Here is a 27,728-nt window from a genome sequence, read left to right as displayed (position 1 = left end):
TTTCTTGATTTCCTACATTGCAGAAAATGGACTTCTGTAAAAATGGACATTTCAGTAAAAAATAGTTTAAAGTTGTACCGTTACAAAGACTTGTAAAATAAATTCCTTATTTTTGTGACTATTAATAATAAAAAAAAAACTACCCAATATAAAAAAGGTATTGTTTTCTACAAAAGCTCCTCAATTAGAATCTGCATATTTGATATCAAAACTTTCTCAATTTTCCCAACTTGAATTTCCTTTCAGACTGAGTAATTTAAAAAAAGATATACATATGACAGTAAAGGATAAGAATAAACAAAACATGTGAGACTTATCTGTAACAAATTCAATATTTAATTACTTATAATAGATTACATCAACTGCAACCAAACAAATAACCGTATCTTACAGTAACATTAAATGCTACGATGTAGCAGTAAAATTTTACAGATCATCTACAACAAAAAATAATATATAAAGTATAACTTTACATCAATAATAGGCAAATTTTTCCAAAATCATGAGTAATAAAAACATCTTAAACTATTCATTTCATTTATAATATTAAATGAAATTATATACTTAGCGATAGTATGCTAGTGATACTAAAAAACTTATTAGTTAATAATCCAATATTTTCAGATAAATCTTTTTTTCCATTTCACTAAACAAGTCATTTGATAATTTAAAAATAACTTTATTAGCTGAATACAATAATAAACAAAAGGATAAATAAAAATATACACTGTACTACAAGACATTTTCAGAATACAGATTTGCATACCTAATTTTAAATATTAACAAGATATCTCTACTATATGGTTACAAGGAGGAAGATGCCAACAAAAGATAACAAAAAGTAAAGACAAAAAAGGCAAACATCATAAAATTATGATTTTAAGACATTTGTCCTCGTTTAGTATCAGAAGGTTGTTCTTCTAAATCGTCTGCAACTTTTTTCCCAATAACTTCACTGTTAGTAATGCCAGTGCACAGTGCCGATCTTACGCTGTTTAGTAAATCTTGTGGTTCCTCCACACAAACCTTGCTGCCTGAAAAAATGCATAACAAAACTGACATGTTGCATTTTTAATATAAAAATTGCATATAAAATACATACATTAATATTAAAATATGAAATAACAAGTACCACAGCCAATTGACCGGCTAATGTTTCTGGTACACATAGGAAACTAAATGAGATGATGGCCTTTGAAAGGTATAATATTCAACAACACTTAAGAAGAAAAATGTAATTTATTTTTGCATAAAAAATTGCACAAAAATTGGAGGGGAAATTATTTACAATAGGTTTTTTGTATTAAAAAAAAAATCAACATGTAAACAAACATTTTTTCAATCTTTTCATATGCAAGTTATTTTGGTTGTCAAAAGTCCGAACTTCAAGGACCACAAAAACTTTGAGGCTACCACTACTAACTTAGATTTCATTTATCTACTCTAAATATTAATAAAGTTAATGGTTCAAATTTATGTTAATGTGTTAAGTTTATTTATTTTAAACTTATTTTAATTTAAATGAACTGTTATTTAAAAATAAAAATCTTTATTTTGGAAAACAAATAGAATGAAAAATATCAGAAGCATGTTAAAAAATAATTTTCTTTATAATGCATATAACAAATGCACGGTTAATCAGTGAATTGATCTACTTCACGGTAAACTATACACACAAGTTACCTACATGAACCATTTATTTCTCCATATCTTTGTCATTTTCAGGTACTTTTCACACCACCAATTAACTTCACTTATATGCTGGCTTCCAAGTATTCACCAGAGTAAAGAGTTGACAGTCACAGCATCCAGAGCAGATAATGTGTTGTAAAACTGAACGCATCGTTCATGAATATCCCATGTTATTGGTTCTGGGTTGGTTTCCAAAATTTCTTCAGCACTTAATATGTTTCATAAACACACATATTCTCATCTACTCATTTTAAACTAGTTTCAGTTTTCATAAATTCTATATGTGAAATTCCTTTGTGGTTAAAAGATATTGTAGTTATTATTTTTTTGTTTTGGTAGGGTCAATCCAAATTTCTAACAGCAATGTCACTTATAACATCAATGCTGTAAACACAATGTAATCATCAATAGTCTCGATTGTATCATAATTAATTTAAGAAATGAGCCAGGTTCATCAACTGCTGCTTTACAAACATTTAACAGAATGGATGGCATAACGAGATTATACTTTTTTTTTAAGACAGCCATATGCTTCTTGATGTACTGAAGAACATAACGAATAAGATTTATTACCAGTGATTTTATTGTTTTATTTTTCAGGTTATCAGAAATTATGTAGTGTTTAATCATCCTCATATTTTTATTTTTTTTAATCTAAAACCAATAAAATAATTTGATTAAAAACCAATCTTGCTAAATATTTTGAAAAATTTTAACATGATTAAATTCATCACATAAACTAGAAGCTTGTGCTTCTACAATTTAGAAAAACATAAAACTCCACAAATATATCAATATTTATCCTGTAGGTAAACAATTACACTAAATTAAGTTTGTAAAATCATTAAATACAGAACTATTTCCTAATATGCAAAGGAAATTGTTACAATTTGTATAAAATGATTAAACTATTCTTATAATCTATAACACAGACAATCACAACAAAATTACTGCACGAATACAAAGAAGTCTGTTTCAAACAGGCGTTACATACTAATCACTTGACAATTCCAAGAAAAACAGTTAATAATAAATAAAACAGTAATTATTTAATACAATCTTATTTAAAACTATAAGTTTTTGAAATGTTGAAGTAAAATATTAAAAATAATGTATTCATTAAAAATTTGGTTTAGTTTGTAATTTTAAAAGTTTACAGTTATAAAATGTTCATTGCTGATTCTCATGGAAAAACAGACTTTAAATAAAAAATTAACTAGTACAATTTAGCCGAGTTCTATGTAGTATTGTAGTAAACCGATGAAACTTCATTACTTTTCAGAATACTGAACCCTTCAAATTCTTTTTCCTTGGAGAGAGCAAAACAATTAACATTCAAAACTTTTCTCAGTCAGGTGAAGAAAAAGAAGATTGTTGACATATGTGCTAAACTCTACCAGTTCTATTATTATATTTATTCTTACATTTTACATATTAGAAAAGTTTTGTTTTATATTGAAGTTAAATTTTTTAATTATTTTAAGACAAAACTAGAAGAAATGGAGGGAGATAAATAGATACCAGTCTACTGCGATTACCATATTCAAATACAACTGACAGTGTTAATAGAGAATTATACAAAGGATAACAGTTTATAATCGATGGCTTCCAAAGGGTTAATAACGAAGGACATAACTGTATATAACATTTTTTGACCAAACTCTATACAACAAGATTTACAACACATAAACTGAGGTCACAAAGAAAAGATGAACAAACAACAGCAGGCTGTTGTCAGAATATTTCTGATTAAACAATTTTGTTCATTTTAATTTAAAATTATTTCAGTATCTTACATCATAATATGTAGATAAACATATTATCTATAATTAAAAAAAACTCACAATTCTTTTAATGAAATAAATTGAAGCTATTCATCCGAAAATAGCTTTCTTTATCTTTGTCAAAAAACCTGTTTCCTGTTCATTGTCAGCTTCCGAGCCTGCCATTGGTTGTTCATTTAGAATTTTACTTCCTAGAACAAAGAAGAAAAAATCCCACCTTAGCTCTGTATCATTATTAGATTTCCAGTAACAACTCAAAACTTCTGTAATATTATTATTAAATTAATTTTTTTTTTTTACATCACTGCAAAGCAGTAACTCAATCATTACTAACAAAACAGATATACCAGAAAAATAATTTTACATAATAACAAGTTCCTTACAAAAATGAAACGATCAGAAAATATATTATCACCATTAAACCCACATTTACAAGGATGAATTAAATAGTCATATATTTTATAAATTAGATACATATTGCCAAAATACAGCTGTATGGAAAAATTTATCAACCGTAAACAAAATTAGAGCTATCTTCAAAGAAAAGCTATTACATGTCGGATTAAAAAATTTTATTTAATAAGCGAGCTGGATCTTATCGCACTCATAGAAATTGGGAATTAGTCATCTGAAATTTACATTACAGATGGACTAATATTTATTAGAAAGAAAGAAAGAGAATCATTCAAGAACAGTTTTACAAAAAAAAAAAAATGAAAATCTACTACTAATTAGACGGACATTTTAATTGCCAAACAATAATTTGCAGTACAAAAAATTAATTAAAACTAAATATAAATCTTATAAAAAGATCTAAAAATAATTAAAGTAAAAAAAAATCTCCTGGAATTTCTACCTATTTTTTTTTTCACAGAAAACCTAGAAATGAAAGCTAAAAGTCAATTCCAGTATTTTTTATAAGTTTGGTAGAGACAAATTTTTCACTCTCTTTGGCACTGCTCACATACTGGAAAACTATAAACCTTCCCTCTTATTAGGGAAGATTATGTAGGGGTTTTAAGTTGTATCTTGGATAAGCCAATACAGTCATATGTATAAGTACAATGATGTTTAAATGTGCTGCTGCTTGTCTTCACTGGTAAATACGTTAAATAAGTATAAATCAATTTTATTTAGAAAAGCACAAACGTTTTGTATAAATTGGTTTCAACAGTGTGTCAATACAGTGTTTAACAATTGTCATACAAGAATTTAACAATATTTTATCATGCATGTGTGTGTATACACATACTTAATTAGTATATGTATGTGCGTGTGCGCACACACACACACACACAATGCAATACATAAACATACAATATAATAATATATACATATATGTTGTATATTTTATTTATTATATATATATATATATATATATTTATGTCTTTTATAAATCTCTAAGTCTTTACATGTTTATAGTATGTTTTTTTTTAAATTACCTATAAATTAAATTTTGATAAAATAATATAAGATGAAATGGTATTTCAAACTATCTTGATCCAATTAGAATTCTTTTAACACTAAAAATAGGAAAAAACAAATCATTCTGTAATATGACTGTCTGAAGACATCAATGTAAAACAAATTCTACAAAAAAAAAATTATAAACGCAAGGAAATTATAAAACAATGGTCATGGTTCTGATATAATTTTTTCCCCTGAAAATCAACATATTCCATTGAAATGTTATTTATCATAACCTTAACAAGCTAATTTTTTTATAAGAAAAAGTTCTGATGAAAAGTGAGGGTATAGTAGACATTTGAAGAAATTTATGTCGGTTAAATCATACAGCAATGAAAATTTCAGTAGGCAGAATGATCTTCCACACATAAATTAACCTATAATTTTGAACTAATCAGATTTTTCCATTTTTGCATGTACTATTAATTTGTTGAGGTAATAGAAATGAAGTATGTTTTTTTACAAGAACCGCTTTGATACAATAAACAAGCAAATTTTATTGAAAGAATTTATCCTTCAATTTAACCTGAAAGCCTGGATCTTAACCTACAATTCTACATAATCCCGACCTAGATTTAGGCACTTATAATATAGTGTGATTAGCTTCTGCAATCCAGCTTCATAGAAATCTGCTGCCTGAAAAGTTAACCATCGCTGAATGGCTGTTGTTCTTGATGTTGCTGTCACCGTTACCAAGGCACAGACCACCAAGGTGCTGCTTTAAATGCAGGAACAAGTGGTAGTCACTGGCTTAGTACTGTATGGTGGGAAATCAATTTGATTTGAAGCTATGTGCGAGAGGGGGGGATTACAAATCCCTCCTCCAACTTGAGGATGTGCTTTTTCTATTTGTGTCTATTTCATGTGATTAGAACATTGATGGCAGCCTCGCAATCCCCCCAAACCCTTCCAGGATAAACATATGTCTGGATGATTTTAAAATTAAAGATTTTTCAAAGAACAGTCTTCATTTCAGCTTCTAATTTCACGAAAGTGTTAACAAAAGGCGACTGCCACTCCCCAACACTCGTGAACATGATGTAAATAATACTCTAAGATCTAAACTTCATTTTTCATCTCAAGAAGACAAATGAGGTAGAAAAGCCCAGCAGTCGTCAGCCAGAAGAGAGAAGTGGCCTGCCCATGATGCCCATTTCAGGGCCACAGGACAATACAAGGTTTATGGTCTGTAATTTATTTACAGCTGGTTTATGGAAAGGCAGGCTTAAGAAGAAAAGAACAAAGAATGATAAGAGGCCCACCGACACGGGCTGGAGTTCGGCTGACCGAGCTCAGCTGAGATGTAGCAGCATGACAGCCAGAGGGAAGAAAGTCCTGTAACTTCACCTCACCAATCACCCAACATCCTTTCCAAAACTTACAATTATGTACCGATCCGTACATGTGACTCCCTTTGGAGAGAGGAACGGATTGCTTCCTCCAAACACTAGGGCCCCGAAAGGCATATTCCTGTTAGGCCGGAAGGTGCTAGCACTGAAAGGACTTCAAGGGAATGAAGTGGAATCACGCAGGGAGAACAAAGCTTATATGCACCTAGTTTTCATTTTTGTATTTTATGAGAAAATTCAAAGCACTGTCACCCCCTCTGTGCCATATTGTGTATGTAAAGCCTTCTTTAAATGCCCTAACCCATTTTTCCCCATTCCATCAAACACAGCATTATCCCCATATACTTCACTAACTAATCTGTCAATGAATTTTGGATGCTTTCATACCTCTTTGATTTAAGAAACAAATCACAAATGTATTTCACAATCAGTGGCATTGTCTATAATTATAGGCATTTTAGGAAACTAAAAAGACCAACAATCAAGTTATGGCATCTGTAGCAAGCCAATAGATGTAGTTGAATAACTACAGTGCTAATGCATGTAAAGGCAACAGCTGCATTGCAGCAAACATATATCAAAATGGTATGTACTTAAAAAAAAAAAAACTTACATCATAAAATCATCAATTTCTGATTAAAAGTTAAAAAAAAGGAGTTAATAGGTATGCAATGATTCCTTGCATCGAATTAACTTGATAGCCAACACAACAAATTACCATACCAGAAAACTTTGTATACACTGGCCTAATATCTGAAATTTTGTAGACAAATGGGTTCAATGATTTATGGCCAAGTTAATAAAATCTCCCGCCATCTTTCCATTTCGTTCCTTCTGTTTTGGATTGCATGACTCAGTTTAATCAGTCTCAAAATATGACTCATTATTTATCACTTCATCCCAAGGCAAAAAATCAACAACCAATGGCCCTTGTCTATCACAAAACACAGTGCACATGATTTTCAGGGCTGACATTGTTTGCTTGAATTTCACTTTCTTGGGAGATGTTGAGAGAATTAAGTTAAAGAAGTTTAAACTAGAATTCTATACAGAAGAATTGAGAGGAGAGTGGAAGAAGTGTTAGGAGAAGACCGATTTGGTTTCAGGAAAAGTATAGGGACAAGGGAAGCAATTTTAGGCCTCAGATTAATAGTAGAAGGAAGATTAAAGAAAAACAAACCGACATACTTGGCGTTTATAGATAACTTACACTGGAATAAAATGTTCAGCATTTTAAAAAAATTAGGGTTCAAATACAGAGATAGAAGAACAATTGCTAACATGTACAGGAACCAAACAGCAACAGTAACAATTGAAGAACATAAGAAAGAAGCTGTAATAAGAAAGGGAGTCCGACAAGGACGTTCTTTGTCACCGTTACTTTTTAATCTTTACATGGAACTAGCAGTTAATGATGTTAAAGAACAATTTAAATTCGGAGCAACAGTACAAGGTGAAAAGATAAAGATGCTACGATTTGCCGATGATATAGTAATTCTAGCCGAGAGTAAAAAGGATTTAGAAGAAACAATGAACGGCATAGATGAAGTCCTACGCAAGAACTATCGCGTGAAAATAAACAAGAACAAAACAAAAGTAATGAAATGTAGTAGAAATAACAAAGATGGACCGCTGAATGTGAAAATAGGAGGAGAAAAGATTATGGAGGTAGAAGAATTTTGTTATTTGGGAAGTAGAATTACTAAAGATGGACGAAGCAGGAGCGATATAAAATGCCAAATAGCACAAGCTAAACGAGCCTTCAGTAAGAAATATAATTTGTTTACATCAAAAGTTAATTGAAATGTCAGGAACAGATTTTTGAAAGTGTATGTTTGGAGTGTCGCTTTATACGGAAGTGAAACTTGGACAATCGGAGTATCTGAGAAGAAAAGATTAGAAGCTTTTGAAATGCGGTGCTATAGGAGAATGTTAAAAATCAGACGGGTGGATAAAGTGACAAATGAAGAGGTATTGCGGCAAATAGATGAAGAAAGAAGCGTTTGGAAAAATATAGTTAAAAGAAGAGACAGACTTATAGGCCACATACTAAGGCATCCTGGAATAGTCGCCTTAATATTGGAAGGACAGGTAGAAGGAAAAAATTGTGTAGGCAGGCCACGTTTGGAATATGTAAAACAAATTGTTAGGGATGTAGGATGTAGAGGGTATACTGAAATGAAACGACTAGCACTAGATAGGGAATCTTGGATAGCTGCATCAAACCAGTCAAAAGACTGATGAGAAAAAAAAAAGGGAGATGTTGAGTGTCTCCATTTCATGGACTCAATTTTGATTCTTGTGTAATGTTAGAACCCATGTCTCGTCGCCAGTAGCAATTTGGCTTAAAAACAGATAGTTTTCATTTTTGTATTTTATGAGAAAATTCAAAGCACTGTCACCCCCTCTGTGCCATATTGTGTATGTACAGCCTTCTTTAAATGCCCTAACCCATTTTTCACCATTCCATCAAACACAGCATTATCCCCATATACTTCACTAATCTGTCAATGAATTTTGGATGCTTTCATACCTCTTTGATTTAAGAAACAAATCACAAATGTATTTCACAATCAGTGGCATTGTCTATAATCATAGGCATTTTAGGAAACTAAAAAGACCAACAATCAAGTTATGGCATCTGTAGCAAGCCAATAGATGTAGTTGAATAACTACAGTGCTAATGCATATAAAGGCAACAGCTGCATTGCAGCAAACATATATCAAAATGGTATGTATTTAAAAAAAAAAAAAACTTACCTCATAAAATCATCAATTTCTGATTAAAAGTTAAAAAAAAGGAGTTAATAGGTATGCAATGATTCCTTGCATCGAATTAACTTGATAGCCAACACAACAAATCACCATACCAGAAAACTTTGTATACACTGGCCTAATATCTGAAATTTTGTAGACAAATGGGTTCAATGATTTATGGCCACTTCAAAATTTATTCTTACGAAAATAATTGTAATTTAACTTATATATGGCACATTTTTCCAAATTCAGATGATACAAAAATCACTTGTGAGCAACATTTTTTTGAAAATCATAAAATAATTTATTTGAAACCATAATTTGAATAATGTCCATAAAATAGTGAATAAACAAAAATTAGATAGTGGGAAACTTACTTTAGACAAGATAAAATATAATAACATTCATCTTCCTCTACTACAGGTAAGAGAGATATTGCACTGTTTCCCAAAGAAAGTAGAAAATTGATTTATAGTTGTATACTATTTGCACACTTTCTTAGACTATGATGCATTTCGTAAAGCATCAGAAGTGCAAATGAAACTAGAATGAGTTGGTTTTTCTGAGAATAATGATGTTCAACGTGCAGATAATCCTTCAGAAAGTCAGGAAAAATTGGAAGGATGAATATCAATGGCATTTCAGCCATCGGCAGCTTCTTCAATAAATGAAGTTAAAAATTCACAAACTAATCATCAATGGAGTTCTGAAAAGCCACCTGGTAGAGCTGAACTTAGTTTGAAACCAGGTTTCATGTTAATGCACAGTGTAGTACTACTGACGAAAAAAATTATTTGAAGTGTTCATATTTATAAATCCCTTATAGAAAGAAATGGAAAATAAATTTCTTACAAAATAACTTAACCATTTTTTTCTCTGAAATATTCGTCTACCTACAAGATACCAAATAATTTTTCAATATGATTGAACACCCACACATCTTTAAGAGGTTAGAAATAAATAATAAAGAGCTGAATTAATTAATTAGAAATGGTGGATCAATTAACTGGTCTTAAATGTTACCTGACCTACACCAGGATTTCTTGTGAGGTATATCAAAACTTCAAAAACAAACAAAAACATTAATACAAGCGAACGTGGTGATGATGTAATACAATATTGTATATCCGCTATATACAATATTGTATATCAGCTATATACAATATTGTATATCTGCTTAAATACCCAGTCTAGCATGTACTGTACAGACTATAGTCTATTGAATGAGCAACATTTGATATAATTTTTTTTTACATTAATGCTTGCTATGTACATGAAGCAAGCAGTTAACTTATAACTGCATAAGGCAAACTAACTGCTCAGCACAAATCAATTTCTCATGAAATAAGGTTAATTTACATTTTCTGCTAATAGTTTGTGTAACAAAAATACTAAAATGACTAAGCTCAAACTATTATTATGTAACATGAAAATTAACATTTTTATAACAATAAATTTATTCCTTTCTCTGGTTAAGCTACACTGTGGTTATTAATCACCTCATACATAAATAATTCTCAAGCTTGTGTTAGCAAATATATTTCAGTATAATTAATAATGGTGTTTTTTTCTCTTTTTTTGGCAGCTTAGAATAATTACAGTTAATATAGGTATTTAAATTTTATATACATTTTTAATTATTTTTAAAGTTCTTTAAGTTTATTTTATAAAAGTTAAAGCCAGATGCAAAATACTCCATATCCAAACTCTAAAATGATGGTGCAAATAGCAGGTTATGAAGACTTCTTCTCTACCACTTGAATCTGAAGCCAATGGAACTTGTACAGATGGATATGAAGAACTGGACTGCATATCATAATACAATATTGAAAATTTAAAAATGTAAAAAAGGGAAAAACTGAACAGGAATACAAAAAACTAATAATGTTAGATTAATTCAAAATTGGAAAATGATACCAATGAAAGTGATATAATCTTCAGATGAAGACCAGTGTTTTGAAATGGCTAAACCATTATTTGATAATAAAAAATAATTAGTAAAAAATTACTACATTTAAGGATGAAAATAAGATTAAAAACTGTAGTGTAAACCATCATAAAATTAGATGTTACCAATGCAGCTTCATTTGTAGATCAGAGTTAGTTTTTAAATAAGTTGCAAAATTTTATAACTGCATGTGCAGTTTTTAAATTTTGCAACTTCGTACTCCCCCCCCCCAAACACACACACTAGAACTAATGATATAAAAAATAATATATATTTATATATTTATTGAAGTTAATTTAAGATTCATATTATTTCTCTGTTATGTTAAATTATATTTTAAATTCTATTAATATAAAACCACCTAGTACAGAATTTTGAGATAAGATATAACTTGCATTAATTTTATGAAGATAGTACTTTTGCAAGATCCTGCAATATTTAGACACCAATAACATCGCAAACATTATTAAAACTTACAATAAATAAATTTAAACCAGAGTACAAACCTAAAATATTATAAAAAAAATTAAGTAAATGATTATTGGAAATTTATAATTAAAGTATAATGACTGTGATGGAATATAGGAAAAACAAATAGATCCTTTAAAACTAATTTCTTGAACATAATAGAAATGAAAAAAATAAAATAAATTATGTTTATCTAATACGGTAGACCATCTAATAAACAATAAACATTCTATTTCTGATATCAACACAAATTTAGATATTAAAAATTAATAAAGATGACATAAAATTAAGTATATCACGAAAATATTACGTAAGAGGTGCAGTTCAAAAGTAAGGGCCAATGAGTTATAAATAGCAACTGACAACACTGATTGGTTTGCGCATACAAAGTAGCTTTAAATGGTCTGTTGGATATATAACCACAACATTGCCTCAGTTCATTGTTGTTTGCCTTTGCGAGACAATGTATTAAAATGAATGTGATAACAAATCCTGCTGGTTGTGAAGTTTGATCAATCATTACAAGGGTCATTCAATAATTAAACAGACAAATATCTGTAAATGACAAAATAATGGTTTGCAGGCAAATAGCAAAAATGATTTATTACATAAATATAATTTTTTTGTCTACTTTTCCACATAATCCCCACCAACTTCTCTGGACTTGTCCCATCCTTCTATGAGTCCCCTCGATGAAGAATTCTTATCTTGATCTTGCAGCCAGTTTTGTATTTTTTCTTTATCTCTTCGTTGTTGTTGAACTGATACCACGCAAAGGTTCTTTCATCAGACCAAACAAAAAAAATCCTAAAAGACAAGGTCAGGGCTATAAGGAGGATGAGGTAGAAACTTCCAACCCACTTTGCTAATAGTTTTCAGTATCAGTTGTGTCATATGAGATAGAGCATTATCTAGAAGAAGCACGTCTTTCCTCTGTCATCCTGGACATTTCCTCTTCAATCATGGCTGAGTAGTACAGGCTGTGGTAGCGCGTTGCTCCTCCAAATAATCACAGAAAATCAGACCATAGGCACTCCTAAATATGGTTAATGTGACCTTACCAGCCGTGTTGTGTTTGGAATTTCTTACAGACAGGTGATGCTTTGATGCTTAGACTCCGGCTCAAAATGATATATCCAAGATTCATCACAGGTTAAAATCCAGTCCAAAAATATGTCATCTCTCAGCTTTGTGATGAACGGTAAGCTCTCTGGGAACATACCTCGCACAAGTTTTATGGTAGTTCAGTTTGTTTTGAAAAATGGAATGAGTTGGGCCAACACCTGTGGGTAGGTGATTCAGTTCCTTTGACGACTATTAGTTTTCAGTCTTGCTTGAGACTAGAGATGTGTTTTGTTATTTTTAGTAATTGTTAAACCAATGGGAATGTTCGCATCGGTGGCATCCTAAGATGTTACATGCCGAGGTTTATAAGATGAAAACCCATCTGGTAAAACCCATCAGGGCTAGGTGCAGAGCGGGTGGTTGGAGGGTATCTTCCCCTAGGGGATCAAGATGTGCCAACACTTAACCAACATTTTTCAGCAATTTGTTCAACTGTAAGTTATCGGTCTTGGATACGTGAATCAATGCAAGAATCTAAAGCCGAGGTTGACACTGTTACTGGACAACCACAGCAGTGCTCATCAATCACGCTTTTGGACCACTTTTAAAATTTTCCACCCATCCATAAAAACTCGCACGGTTCATGCAGCTGCTGCCGTATTGTTTGTTCATCTGAGAGAATATTTCAGACGGTTTTACACTTTCCAAAAGTAAAAATCGGATCACAGAAGGCTGTTCTTCAAAGAACTTTCTTCGAGCAGACAGGCCATCATAACTAAGACTTTAAAGGTTCTGTTAATGTAAATATTAATCAAAGAGCTGACTAACACTCTTTGCAAGGCTGCCAACTAACAAAAGTTTCAATTGCCTGCTTTAAGCATTTCCTACACTAAAAATGTTTGTATGCTTAATTATTGAATGGCCCTTGCAGATTTTTAAATGCAAGAGAATATAATGCTGTTGAAATTGACCATAAATTGTGTGAAACATATGGGCTTACCGCAATGAATGAAGGAAAAGAAAGGTAATGGCGTCATGAGTTTAAGGAAGGCTCTTTTTATGTGTTAAAAACTTTTTCTCATTAATGTCAGCAGCACAAGACCATCTTTAATCATATGATACCCCACTTAGCAGTGAAATCAAACCAAAAAAACTCAATCTGTGTCAGTTAAACTTCCACACATAAAACTACCCACATTCAGCAGAAATTATGATGAATGGGTGTCATTTCATGATATGTTTATGTCATTCTTTCATTCTAAAGATATGTCAGAAATTCATAAATTTCATTACCTCCAATGGTTCTTTAAAGGGTGAAGAAGCTAAAATTTTATCATCTTTAGAAAGTTCAATAAAAAATTATGGGGTTGTTTGAAAACTTTTACAGGCCAGATATGGCAATAAAAGGTTCTTAATTAATAAACATCTAACTGCACTATTCAACCTCTCTAAAAATGATAAGAGAAAATTTTTTGTCATTAAGAAAGCTTTTAGACACTGCATTCATCATCATCAGTCAAACGTTTTAAGAGTCACATGAAAACTGTAATCAGTACTAACAGTCTGACAATAGTTAGTTTACCTCTACTGACTCAAATTGAGGCATGTGTAAATTCCTAATCCTTAATTCCAATATCGACGACCCTTCTGATCTTCTTCCTCTAACACCAGCACATTTCCTAATAGATGATATCTTTACCAGTTTTCCAGAACCAAATTTGCAACCCTTTCCTTTTCCCGGTTAATCACCGGCAAAAAATTCAGCAACAAATGCAGCAGTTCTGGTCTCGTTGGTCCAATGAATACCTAACAATCTTCAGCAACAATCAACATGGAAAACTCTACTCCAGATCTGCAAGACAATTTGGTCATCATCAAAGAGGACAACCTCCGTCCCTCCACTCTAATGGAAAATGGCTTGTGTCATCAATATACATCCTGGAAACTATGGAAAAGTGCATGTGGTGATACTTAAAACTTCGACCAGAACATTAAAAAATTAATTTCAAAAATATGTCCATTACCAAAATAATACATTCATTGTTACATAATTATATTCTTGTATTATGTCATATCTTCCTTTGTTTTTTTTTTTTAATTTTATATATTTAAAACGTATATGCACTCTCCTGTATTATTGACACTTATGTAATTCATTTTTTTTTTTGAAGGTGTTCCTTCAAGGTGGGAGGGGCATGTTGGATATTTTTCTGTATGTGCAGACATGTGATGCATGTCTGTGTTATGTAGTGGGGAGGAATTCTCCCACTTTCTTTTGTCATATGGTGTTGCTCACTCAGTTGGGTTCATGAAGTGGACATGATATCGGTCAGTTATGTTTTATCACAAGTTTTTCTTTTAGTGTACTGGTATTCAATTACGATCACTGTCAATCTAATACAATAAAGGTGTCATAATTTTTAGTTACAATCAAATTGTGTCATTTTATTGTACAGTCCACTTAACCATTTTATAATCAGCATCCAAAAATGAAGTGCTGAAAATTTCAGTGCAAAAGTGGGTACAATCTTAGTAGGAGGAATTTTATGCAGTGCGTTTGAAAAAGCTTGTTTCACGATATCAAACATATATGGGATTAAATTATGATTACGTAGAAAAATAAATATCTAAATATTTGAAATGATTAATAATCATTTTTTCAACTGTTCTCATTTTGCTACCGATTGGCCCTTACTTTTGAACTGCGCCTCGTATATAAATACAAACAAAATTTCAATTTGATAAACCATCAGACAGTGTCAAATTAAGGTAAGATATGTCTATTTCAATATTTTGTACTGTGGTTTATATACTAATAGAATTAAAAAAATAAATTTATATATATATTAATTTTCATTCTTTTGATTAATGTTTCTATTATTTTTTTATATTATTGGTCACATGATGGAACCAGGCAACAAGAAATGCTAGTAGTGAGGAGGAAGAAAAGAGGTGAAGGAAAAACAAAAAATGAACCATTTGAATGGCCTCATATTTTGGAAAACACACCACAGAACGTAGAGCAGTAGCCTTAAGTTAAATTTTAATTCTTAAAAGATGGAGTCACCTTGCACAAAAGAAACTATTAAAAAAAGAAAAGAAAAAAATAAAGGTGCTTTAATAATTTTATATACTTTAGTACATCTCAAAACTTATTAAAAATAAATTTTACTACTATGTTAATAAAACCTCACTTTTACAATATATTGATAGCTTAATGATTTTATTTTACGATTCCAACAATCCAAGTTTTGTTTAATACAAGGGTCCTGCAGTCCATATTAATTTGAATTCACAAAACTGTACTTGGTGTGTTTCGTTTTAAATAAATGACAAATTTCACTTAGAATTATTTTCAGTTAACTTATGTCAATTATTTCATAACTGAATTCTCTATATATTCTGTTTTAAAATTATATTTGTTCATTGGCTATTTAACAAAATAAATTTATACCTTACCAAAATATTGGTTTTTAGACCCATTTATTATAATTTCCTCAGAAACTGTTACAGACACAGTTCTAAAACTTTTTTTTATTTTTGAGGCAAAAAACTATATACAACCACAAACTCTGTTCCATATTTTGTATACTAAGGATTTCAGTAGAGAATCATCTTACAGTTTGAGTGGAAATCAGGGCAAACTTTTAGCCAGTTAGGACTTGAAAACAAAGCACTTCTGGACATAATTCTATATTAGATTTTTTTCTTTATTTTCGCTAGTACAACGTAACCTGAAATTATTTCTGTTTCTTCATGAAGCACCCTCACATAAGTACCTTTTTTCAATAAATTTAAATTAAAATAAGAAATGTAAAGCAATACTGCTTACTACCTTAATAATTAGATCAATACTGTGTATTAAATTTATCAAGTAAATAGTAAATAACATCATTTTTTATAGTGCACAATTACACAATATATATTACCAGCTAATTCTGATCAAAATTCAGCAGACTGTGTCTTCATCAAAAGTATAAATATTACAGATATATTTAATTTGACTAAACATTCATTTAATACATGCATTATAAAAAAAATTACCACTGGGTTGAGTCTAAATTTTTCTATATATAAATATCAGTAATTCAAAAGATTTATAATCTACAAAAAGATTTTTTTTATTTTTAAACAATCTGTTGGTTTTTTATTTTCCTTTTTTTCCCCTAAGTGCACAATGAGTTGTTGTTCAGTGCTCGGACACAAAGTTACTACAGTAATTGATTAAAATTTAAAAATTTTAATTTATCTTAAAAATTAAAAGGATGTGAACTGCCTAAGCATATGGTAAGTGTGAAATAACACCAAAATAAAAGCAATATTAAAAATTAACATAAAACAATAAAATTACAAACATTAAAAAAAAACATAGTTTTAATCAAATGTTTGAATCCCGAGGCTCAGCCTTAAAAAATCATAGTACCTTAGACAACATCAATACGTTGTTGCCTAAGATAATTGGGTATTAGCCTCTAATTTAGCCACAGTCCACAAAGATGTGGTGGACACATCTTGGCAGTCGCAGCGAACACAAGATGGGTGCACTGGTTTGATTCAAGAGGTGCCCATATAAGTAATTTTAGTGTGCCCTATTCATAAACAGCAAATAATAACCTGTTGACAATCATTCCTGCATAAGGAGCTTCCTCCTGCAATAAGGAGTGACACAGTGTTCTAAACTGGATAGTTTACTGTTGATGGTAGCATTCCATTCACTTTGCTACTTACTCATCATGAACCCTCTTCAGGAAACAGATAAAACAAAAATTAAACAAATTGTTCAAAACAATGAGATTGGTGGCATTATTTTATTCAAAACAGGTCTCTTTTGCTGCACGATCAATGCATTCGTTGCCTGAAATTCCAATATGACTAGGGATCCATCAGAAGCGTACAGTTGTGTTATAGTTGTTATCATTTCAGAGATAACAGACAACATGGTATTTAGAACACATGTCACTAATCGCCTGCAAGGCACTAATGAAATCTGTAGCAGACAAGTATGTGCCTGAATGTTGGGCTAAATATATTTAAGGCTATGTTAATTGCATACAGCTATGCAATGAAAACACTGGCGATGCCGGGAAGGCATCGCCAGTGTGTTCTATTGGCAACCACAAAAGCACAACAAACAGAATTATTGTGTGTAGAGCCATCTATATGAACTATAGCATCAGGATTCACGTTATTTACAATAGTAAAAAATCTTTCTTGTTCTTACAAGAAAGAATTATCTTTAATTGGATTTGTATTACTTTTTTTGATATTGACTGAAACTAAAGCAATAATCCATGAGGGAAGGCCATCAAGTGGGAGTACGCTAAGTAACAGGAGGTAACTGTATATCTACAGATAAGAAAAGCAGATGAGCTGTAACAGCTAGTGAAGCAGTAGATCTTGGTTGTTCCTCATATCAATTAACTAGCTGGTTGAAAAATATTGCATCAAAGGTAGGATGATTTGGTTGCACTTTATGCAATCTACATAGTAGCATATTATTTGGTTTTGTCTATTCCGAATAGATAGCTAACCACTGTCCACTAGACTTACCATGGGGCTTGAGCGGAACACACCTGCTGCCAAGACAGATAAATGAATGGAATCATTGGGCATTTTTAGAGTGCTAGCCCATGTGGACGAATCGGCCACACAGCCATAGTCTAAGTGGGAATGGACCAGAGCTCGGTAGAAGTGCAACATGCATACTCAATCAGCTCCCCAAAGCGTATTAGATAGAACTCTCAGCATGTCTAGCATTTTTAATCATTTTATTACCTTCAACTTCTTTAAATGTGTTATCTACGTTAGTTGTTGGTCAAACCACAATACTGAAAAATTAACCCACATGCTTGCTTCAACTGGTTCACCATGTAAAAACAGTTAAAAGTCAACATGTTCCTTTTAAGCATTCTGTTTTCTAGTGTAAAGTGTTTGGATACTGTCATTCCAACTTGAACTCAAAAGGACCAAAAACTGAGGAAATCCTGACAAATACAAGATTCCCTTATATATCCTATTGATCATTGATCAGTTTATTTAGGATTCCTCTCCTCCAAGCATGTCATACACCTTTTGCATATAAAAAAATACAGCAACAAGGCATTGACAATGTAGGAAGGTATTTTGAATGACAGATTCAAGAGAAACTACATCATTGATAGACGATCTACGTTGGCGGAAACTCCATTGTTCAGTGGGATAATTAGAATGTTCTTCTCAAGGTACCAAACTAGACGACGATTTAACATTCGTTCCATTACCTTGCACATGGTATTGGTCAAGGAGATAGGACGGTAACGAGGAGCTTGATTTATTTTTATCAGGTTTCAAAAAAGGAATCACCAATGCTTCTGACCAAGAATCTGGAAAAACTGATAATAAAATATTCTATTATAGATATACAAAAGATGTCATAATACTGAATCAGAAAGGTGTGATAACATGTTTAGCCTGATATTATCATTTTGGGGAAGTGTCATTGGAAGTATTCAAAGCATACCTTTATTCATCAAGAGAAAAAGGTATGTTTAATTTATTTTGCGAGTCTCCAATTACAAACAGGGTATTTCATACCTGCAACTTATACCACCTAAACTCAGGACAGTATGACAACTGAATCTGACCTAAGCAAGTTTCCAAATGCGTTCAAACATCAATTGACACGGTGACGAGGAAGCCGTTGCTTTTTAGTCCAATCGACTGCACTGACTGTCCTGTTCCACACACGGCTCAAACTTTGCTCCAAACATACGATGATGAAGTTGTTCAAGAAATGCTATCAACATAAGTGCTTTGCTTCATCATGCACTTCATCGGTCTCCACATTCTCGAGGAGGTCTTGAGATGATGATAGGGACGTGAAAGCCTGAGAGCCCAGAGACACTGTACCAGGCTAAGATTTTTCTGTAGATCCCTTTATTCAGATCTTAATAGTTTACTGCGTTGTTAGTGCAGCAGGAATTTTATTTGATGGTGTACTGACTGGAATGGTTTTTTGTAAACAACTGTTAGTCTTTCTACTAAATCTATCCATCTTTTTGACAGTTCTCAACGCTGCAATATAAGAAATGAGGAACTCACCTTGTGTGACAAAGCCTGGAACAATGATCAGTTCTTTGCACAATGTGCATTCGTTCTGTTTTTCCATATTGTTAGAAACAGCTTGAGCAGAAACAAAACTAACACAGGGCAGTAAAAAATTCCTCATGTTGAGTTATTTTCTGTATTCCCTATGAGCCACAGGAAAGGACACTTTCTGCTAAGTACATAACTTAGTATAGTCGCCTTTTCTTCCTTATAAAAGAGGCATTCTTGAAGCCTTGCCTAATGTGGACCTTTACAATTAATAAACTTTTCTACCTCAGTGCAAACAATTTTGTTGTAACCAAATCTCTGATAATGAAAGCAGCGTCTTGGGTTTGGTTTATATGGTTGCACATGAACAGAAAAGTAGTAAATTTTTATTCGCTCATGGACAGTTGGAGTAGAAAAGGTTAGAATAAGTGATGTTGGTACATCAACACCATTCCCCTTCCTTATTATCCTCTGCACAGAAGTGACTGACTGCTGTGATAGCTCTTCTGATACCAGCAAAATCACAGTAAAAGATCATTTATTCCCTTGTTGGAATTTAGTGTACTGTGGGGCTCTACTACCTGTCCTTCCATTCCTTACATTCCTAAGGGCTAGGAGCTTCTGACTCTTGTTTATCATGAATTACCTCAATCATCAGAGCGCCAGTCCTAAGCTTTTTAATAGATTAAGGAAAGGTGCAAGCCATTCCACTACATTTTTTTATTAGGAATAGAGAAATCTTAGAGAAGGATTTACCTTCTTTATTATATTTGACTCTAAGAAACCATACACTAGAAAATTTAGCACTACCTCTTTCATTTCTGTTTCATGTCTCCTGACACATCTTCGGCTGACAATGTTGGTTGAAGTTTTTTCAAACTCCCCAGTTCATTGTTTTTTTCAAATGGACCAACAACACCAAAAAATTATTATTTGGGACTGAAATTTTGTTCCCAAGAGTACCGGTGATTTAACAGACCACTCCAGCAGAGTGTCTCTTTCTGGAGCTAGGACTGCATATAACTGGGTTCACCCTGATGCCCAAAGGACATTACTAGAGACCCACTACGAAGCTGCAGAGACTGGGGCTGTGGGAATGCCAACCCCCAAAATCTTAAAGAGCAAGATTCCCCATCAGGATCACCTGGGTTAACTAGTTTCATACTATCCTTTCTTCCTTCTTTTCTACAACAATTTTTTAACTACTACATATTTATTTATTACACCTTAATTATCTGTTCAATATTTCATTATCCGTTTTATAAATTCAATTTTTGTCTGTCTCATTTGTTTACCTTCTACACTTCCTTCACCAAACTAAACCTGTATGTCTTTTTTTTAATAGACAGCCTGCAAACCTAGTTTGTCTTTTTCAACGGATTCTATTAAAAATTTTTTCTCCTATTTATCTTAAATTTTCCATTTCAAATTTTATCAAGCCATCTAATTTTCAACATCTTCCTTTAACAATATAACTTCAAAGATATCCATTCTTTTCCCTCCTGTCTTTCCTATGGTCCATGTTTCACTATCATAAAACACATAAATATATTCGAAATATTCTGAAATCTATATTTGATATTAGCAGAATTATTTAAATATACTAATTCATAATTTAATCCATCCGTTGTTCTTTATTAGCCAAATAACAAAATTCCTCCAGTTTGGTATATTGTGTTCTCCCATATTAATAATTAAATCATTATTTTCCTTGCTGTCATGTTTCATTACCATTGCTTTAGTCTTATTTATTTTTAACTAAATTTCTCTTTAGCAATAAATCAATGCCATTCAGATTCTTTCAAGCTCATCTTTGGTTCTGACATAAGAACAAATGACATCTGCATAAACAGTAAGTGTAAAGTAATATTTAGTCAATATTGCTTCCCTCTAGTCAAACAGACTACAGCACTTCAATTTTGAATATGAACACATATTTAGAATGTCACAAAAGGTGTTGGTTTTCTTTGGGGGCAGGAAATGCGGGTATAGATAAAATCCAGCACACAATGCATTTTTAAATTGACTTAGAATTTTGCAACGTATTTTCTAACCTTTATGATGGTCTCATGTGTTTTGTCCTCATTACATATTAACTCAGAATCAATCAACCAATTTTATTAAAAAAAAATAAAAACCTAAAATTTAACAGAAAATATTAAAGTTTTTAATTTTAACCATATTATCTTTAAAAAAAATCAGAAATATAGCAAATTAAAAGAAAACTACAGTTTTTATTGGTATTTTTCTAAAACCCTTTTTTTACCAAACATTCGTTCATATCAAATTAAAAAAATATTAACTTTTTTCAAAATTTTTTAAGTACACTGTGATTTTACAAACTTCTCTACTATAAACTTACACAATTACAGCGATGAAATTTATGGGATAAATACATATCTATGGCATCATAATTCAAACTATTAAATATTACTAGTTATTTTTTAATACCATTACATCAGAATGACTTTTTTTCAATAACTATAAAATATCATTTATTTATGGGAAATCTCAATACCCTCTGAATGGCCATGTCAAGTGTTTTTTATGATAAAGCAGTCCCGAAATGACATTTTTAAAGCAGATTTATTAAAATGGTGCAGTAAGTTTTTACAAGTGTTGCATAATTTATTTAAATACATTATTAACCCGTTTTTTTTCTTCTGAATATCTAATAAAGAAACCAACTATAAATGTGTAATATGAAATGTAAGTACTCAACATAAGTCATTTTATAAACAGCCAGCAAAATCATCATGTTAATTAATTATTTTGTTTAAAAGCAGTTATTTTAAAAGTGTTTTCATGATCATGGTATTTTATTTAGAATTGGCTTACTGTAGCTAATTTTTATCACATAATATGGGAATATGAACTTACTTAAATAGAAAAATACTATAAACTAAATTATAAGAAATTTTAAGAGACTTCTTTTCAAGTGAATTATCAAAGTAGGTTTTTCAGAAGGGGATAACAGAAAAGGATGTATTACCAAAAACACTGTTTATCTTCACTGAGATGAAGATAAACATTGTATCTCAAGTCAATTTTTATTGTATGACAATAAAATAAAGAGCAAATTAATAGAAGTTTAAAGCTTTAAAAACTCAGATTATTTATTTTATAGAACTGCTTATTTTCAGTTACTTGTAGAAAATGAAAATTTCTCTTTCGTAAAACTAGTGATACATTCAACCCTGCTGTTAATTGATTGATTACTGAATGAGTTTCATTCTTTATATTTTATTAAAAAGGTTGAAGTTACTTTTAAAGAACTGCACTGGCTTAAACTTACTTCTACTTTTATTTTATTTATTAGAGGCAATATTATTCATATTACTACAACTGCTGTAATCAAAGCCACTTTATTATTATTATTATTATTACCTAGCATCTGAACAAAAGAATAACAGTTCACGTTAAAAAAGTTAATATTAAGAAATTACAATTACAACTAAATACAATTTATTTATTACATAAAGACTTTTATGTTGCAACAAGACCGGTATAACAGACTTGAGTAATGGAATCCTACCAATTAATAAGTAGTAGAGAATATAATGGGAGGAATTCAAAAAGAAGCTAAAATGAGCCTTTTTAGTAAAGGTAAAAGGTTTGTTTAACAATCGCCCTTTATAATACTGTCCACGATACACCTAAACAGATGTTGTTCAATGAGAAGTTACCGGACCCAGGTTTGGAATTTCATGGGAAAGTGTGAGGGTAGACAACACCCTCACACTTCAAGTTGGGTCTGGTCCTGCAGGTAAAGATAGTAGTATAAATACTCCGGGAAAGATCAGATGACAATCAGTCTAAGCGAAATCAGTTCTGCGAGAATATTCTGTGAGGAGAGTGAAGGAATGAATTTCTAGTGTGAATTAAGTTCGACATGATTAAGGTGATGTTACAAGTACTTCCAGTGTGGAAGGTACATGAAAACATGAAATGGTTCACTGAGTTACTGTTAGTAAGTGAAAGAGATAATGTAATAAATTTCTTTAATAGCAAAGATATTTGCAGTAAAAGAACTTTATACTTGTCTTATTTATTGTACTATAGTTAAAAGTGTTAATGGTCATGCTAATGTTTTTGACTGAATTATATTTATCTACCTGTAAATAAATCTTGACAATTACTTAAAATTCTGTTTTGTAATCACCGTTTATTATTATTGTTTGCTGTTGCCATTATTGTTATAATTGATTTGTCTTCTATTTATGTTCTTTAACTAATAAATGGTAATTGTATAAATATTTTAAATTATTTGTCCCTCAATATCCTGATCGAGCCACGAACACGCAACAATAAAATTTTAATACCTAGGTACTGAGATCCTACATGATTCACATCCATACAGAAGTACAACACTCTCTTGCTATGTAAAGTAAGATGGAGTTTACGTTTCTTCCTCTTAAATGTTTCCTTACCGTGCTGTTATTGTTTTTATTTTTTTTCCATGTTTGCAATCTTATGTTAACATAGTACCTATATTGTTTTATTTGTTCAATTCTTTTTTTTAGTGCAGACATTCGCTGGCTTATTTTCTCCTACCTCGTTACTTTAGTTTTCCTAATACCCATTTTATGTCAAGTTCTGCTAATTTTGAAATCATCTGTTGAATGTCCAGTGCTTTATCTAAAAATCATGTCAAATGCTTTACCTAAAGAATCAAGAGTCATGTGTGAACCACAAAAAATGTATTCTCCTACTTCCAACACTGCTTCTATCTAGATAATTTTTACCATATCTTCAACAATTGTTGGTAGGCAGTAACCTTGCCTTACTCCTCCTCTAGGTCAAACCACTTGGTTTGAGCATCCTATATGTTCATAGCTGTTTTCTAATTCACGTATAATTCCTCAGTCTAATCTTATCCTACCTTCTCGATTTACTCTTTGGCTTCTTGGAGAATTCTCATAAGTTTATGTTCCATTCAACATGGTCAAATGATGTATCTGTGTTATACAGAATATACTTATTCCTTTACCTCTCACCAAACTAATAATTCATTCTAGGCTAATTGCATTCCTTCTTTACTAAATCCAAATTGTTTTCAGTAACAATTTCCTATACTTTTTACTCAAACATGTTCAGAATTCACAGAAGAATCTTTTTTGAATCTGAAGTTAAACTAATTGTGCTGGAATCTTAAACAACTGTCCAGGCTAAAGGTATCCAAAAGTAATGGCCTATATTTAGAAAACCAGTCATCATAATCTTTAATCGTAGGCTCAATCGACAGAAAATACCTCCAAGATTTGTTCTACATACTATCAAGGTCATCAGAATATACATGCATAGGCAAGCCGACTCACAATGCAATTGTAGTCAGTCGAGATGTGGACCCCACAACAGAAGGTTCAGTGTGTAAGTAGAGTTTCAATCAGTTTCACCTGTTCAACAGCATGTACAAACTGAATGGAAATCAATCTTCCTACATCCAAGTCTATTCAACAGTGGGATATGATTTTAAGAAACTGGTAGTTGGTCTCGCAGACTGGAAATCATCCAAAAGTTTCAGTTAGTGACAAAACTGTGGTTTGCATGTGCAATGCATTCACTATCAGTTCTGGGAAGTCAATTAGGTGGACTATTTATAAACTGCAAATTCCTTGTTCCAATGCTCATAAGCGGCTCCATTTGTGAACGTACAAGTTACAAATCCTTCATCACATTAAAAACAAATGATTGTCACCTATTATATTACTTTGTTGCAGAGGTAATGCACCATGGCGAGAACAATCCTAATTATCTTGATATGTTGTTGTTTAATTATGAGCCAATTTTAGTATCCAGATATCACTCCTTTGGACTTTTTTACTTGGGGATTTAATAAAAGTTGTGTGTGCCAAAGAAAATCAGAGATTTGGATAATTTAAAAGAGGACTATTGAAGCTGTTTTAGGACCACAGATGCTCCTAAACACACCTGGTAAAAGTTAGATTATCATCTAGATGAATGCTGAGCTACTAAAGGTGCACACACTGAACTTGACTAACCTACATTAAAACTTGGTGAGTGTATTGTTTATTAAAAAAAATTAAATTATATTAACTGGTTTTCTTAATATAAGCTTTTGGATATCTTTAGCCCAGACACCCTGTACTTTACCGCAATATGTTGTTTGGAGAATAGAATCATGGTTGTTTTAATGAAACCAATTGTTATTTTTTTCCAGATTCTGTTTAGTTATTTTCTTTGCCTTTTTAACTTTGTTCAATTTATTTCTATTTCTTCTGCTGTCAGAGGAATATGATCACAAAAGTAACTGCAAACACTGACAAAGATGTCAGTTAAGGAATATAGCTTCAAATTAAGATATAATAAACTTATAGCATTATTTTGCACTCATCTTATTTGGTATTTGGTAGAAGTCTCTCTACAATCCCTTTATGATGTTCTTTACTTCCTCTCTCCCATTGCTTGGATTTTTTTTAACTTATGGGAGTTATTTTCTTTTGTTTCTCAAATTTAAATAACTGTTGGTTAATGTGCACAGTAAAAATTTTTATTTTGGGGGAAAGCAATAATCTTTACTGGTTGTTTCCTCATTAAAATACACTATTTATAAAAAAAAAAGAATTATATATATTTCAAACATATATATATATATTCCATAATAAAAATGTGTTACATTTATAAGACAAATTACATACTACTCAAAAATATTTAAAATTTCACTTACCAAGTTATAAGTGTTCTGTATGCCCTCCATTTGCCGCATGGATAATACATACGGCATATTGTCTTGATATGACATCAAGACAATAGCTGAATTCTTGTACATGCGTTGCAGACAGTTTTCTGTTACAGAAGTTACTGCAGCTGTGATCCTGGTTTTCAGCTCATCCAAATCAGAAGGTAATTACAGAACACAAACACTTTTTTTCACACATCCCCACAAAAAAAGTACAGGATGTAATGTCTGGGTACCTTGGAGGCTAAAAATGTAATGCCAAATCTTGGGCTTTTATACACACTATTCAACATCAAGGGAATGTTTTGTTTCATTTAGAAGCTGACAGGGAAGGTCCCCATCTTGCTGAAAAATGATTTCATCAGTGTCTTCATTTAGTTGTGGAAAAAAATCAGTCCTACCGCATTTCAAGATAGGAATACTTTGTTACTGTGTTTCCTTAACACATTCACTGCTGAATTTTTTCTTTACTGATCTGCTGCACTGATTTAAAAAAAAAATAAATTATATTAGTATATAAACTAGTTTTTTTTTTAGTCCAAGATTATCAGAACCTTGATAACATGCAATGACCTCACTGTGCGTCATCAGCAAGCAGCATGCAAATGACACCTGCAGTTGTGTAACCCACCCATTACATTGCTTCTTGGCAAATATTTTTCTATTTGTTCTTGGATATTATTCAATGGTTTAATATTCTAACAGAGCAATATTGCATAGGTTAGTCTTTTTAGGTTATAATTTACTGAAATTATGGAATAATTTCTAAAATAAAAAAATTCTACATATTTACATTGAAATTCTTTCTTTTCTAAATAATAGTTTTTTGATTTGCAATAAAGATTATAAAAATAGTAAAAAAAAAACATAAATTTTAATTAATTTTCATCTTTTAGAATGTAGCTTACAAGCCTACAAAATTAAAATTTGGGTTGTGGAATGTTTTTTAACTTTTGATAGTTCATTCCTATGTATTTTTTAGTGCTGAATCCGAAAATAACCTTCACTTTTTTCCATAATGTCAGGATTTTTCACAAATATCAAAATTTACAAAAAATGTGATACTATAAAATAGACATAAAACTTCTTTTTTATAGTAAATTAATATAATATATTCACTTTTTTGGCTTATACTATGCATTCTTACAGCTAAACAGTTGAATGGTCTGAAGAACAGGGTGTGGGGGGATTTGGGTTAAAGGTGATAAGGTGGCGGGAGAGCTTGGCCGACAGGCTGTGACAAAATTTAACATGTTTATAGGCTGCTCACCACTCATGGACTGTGCAGCTACTATCAGCGAGTGCTGTTTCAACCATCAGCGTGCGTAAATCGAGTTTTTTTCAGTCTGTGATCAAACGCACTTTTGTTGGTGGAAATATATTTTCAGGCCATAAAGCAAACTTTCCATTTTCAAAATTGCTTC

At 31.4% G+C, this 27,728-nt stretch overlaps 1 long non-coding RNA gene across 2 annotated transcripts; it reads right to left on the bottom strand.

The window, feature by feature from the left end:
- Positions 1 to 313: 313 nt before the first annotated feature.
- On the bottom strand, positions 314 to 26,744 carry LOC142320433 (uncharacterized). Of its 2 annotated transcripts, none has more exons than XR_012755387.1 (3): positions 26,293 to 26,744; positions 3,537 to 3,667; positions 314 to 1,034 (listed from the first exon to the last, which is right to left on the bottom strand). It is a non-coding gene; the product is annotated as an uncharacterized LOC142320433 (long non-coding RNA). The 2 variants fall into 2 exon arrangements; XR_012755386.1 differs by lacking the exon at positions 26,293 to 26,744 and adding an exon at positions 4,919 to 4,940.
- Between the last annotated feature and the right edge of the window lie 984 nt (positions 26,745 to 27,728).

Source organism: Lycorma delicatula, chromosome 2 (assembly GCF_047948215.1).
Source record: "Lycorma delicatula isolate Av1 chromosome 2, ASM4794821v1, whole genome shotgun sequence".
Classification (NCBI taxonomy): Eukaryota; Metazoa; Arthropoda; class Insecta; order Hemiptera; family Fulgoridae; genus Lycorma; species Lycorma delicatula.
The sequence above is the reverse complement of the archived record's forward strand: the minus strand, read 5'-3'. Positions and strand labels throughout refer to the sequence as shown.